Genomic DNA, 1,056 nt, shown 5'->3' on the forward strand with positions numbered 1-1,056 from the left:
TGTAAATGACGATTCCTGCCAGACAAAAGGAGCCACCACAGAAAACTCTTCCTACCCAGCATTACCTACACTGGCCCAACAACTGCACCTCAAAGCCAAAGCTTCCAGACTTTTTTTCCTGGTGGAACGACCTGCTCTTCCCTTTTTTAAGCACTGCGCTGCAATGACCGATCCCATGTCCTGAAAAATAGAATCCAGCTGAAGATTCGTGCCAGACAAAAGGTGCCACCTCAGAAAGGTCTTCCTGCTCAAGAAGTGCCCAGACTGCCCCAACAATTGCACCTTGTAGCCAAAGCTTCCAGACTTTTTTTCCTGGTGGAAAGAGCTGCTGTTCCCTTTCTTCAGCCCTGCGCTGCAATGACCGGTCCCACCTCCTGGAAAATTTACTCTAAATAAAGATTCCTGCCAGACAAAAGGTGCCACCACAGAAAGGTCTTGCTGCCGAAGAAGTGCCCAGGCTGTCCCAACCACTACACCTGAAGCCAAATTAGCCAGACATTTTTCCTGGTGGAAAGAGCTGCTGTTCCCTTTTTTCTGCCCTGCTCTGCAATGGCCATTCCCACCTCCTGGAAAATTTTCTCTAACGGAAGATTCCTGCCGGAGAAAAGGTGCCACCAAAGAAAAATCTCCCTGCTCAAGAAGTGCCCAGCCTGCCCAAAACTGCACCTCAAAGCCAAAGCTTCCAGACTTTTTTTCCTGGTGGAAAGAGCTGCTGTTCCCTTTTTCCTTCCCTGCACTGCAATGACCGGTCCCACTTCCTGGAAAATTGAATGTAAATGACGATTCCTGCAAGACAAAAGGTGCCACCACAGAAAACTCTTCCTACCCAGCATTACCCACGCTTCCCCAAAAACTACACCTGAAACCAAAGCTTCCAGACTTTTTTTCCTGGTGGAAAGAGCTGCTTTTCCCTTTTTTCTGCCCTGCGCTGCAATGGCCAGTCCCACCTCCTGGAAAATTGAATCCAAATGACGATTACTGCAAGACAAAAGGTGCCACCACAGAAAACTCTTCCTACCCAGCATTTCCCATGCTGCCCCAAAAACTACACCTGAA

General features: G+C 48.7%; 1 long non-coding RNA gene across 1 annotated transcript in view; it reads left to right on the forward strand.

The window, feature by feature from the left end:
• Window positions 1-171: 171 nt before the first annotated feature.
• LOC108510551 overlaps window positions 172-1,056 on the forward strand; it is a 7,162-nt gene continuing 6,277 nt past the window's right edge. The window contains exon 1 of the long non-coding RNA XR_001878836.1: window positions 172-432. This is a non-coding gene — a long non-coding RNA (uncharacterized LOC108510551). The remainder of the gene's footprint in view (window positions 433-1,056) is intronic.

Source organism: Lepidothrix coronata, unplaced genomic scaffold, assembly GCF_001604755.1.
Source record: "Lepidothrix coronata isolate B3197 unplaced genomic scaffold, Lepidothrix_coronata-1.0 Scaffold1306, whole genome shotgun sequence".
Taxonomy (NCBI): domain Eukaryota; kingdom Metazoa; phylum Chordata; class Aves; order Passeriformes; family Pipridae; genus Lepidothrix; species Lepidothrix coronata.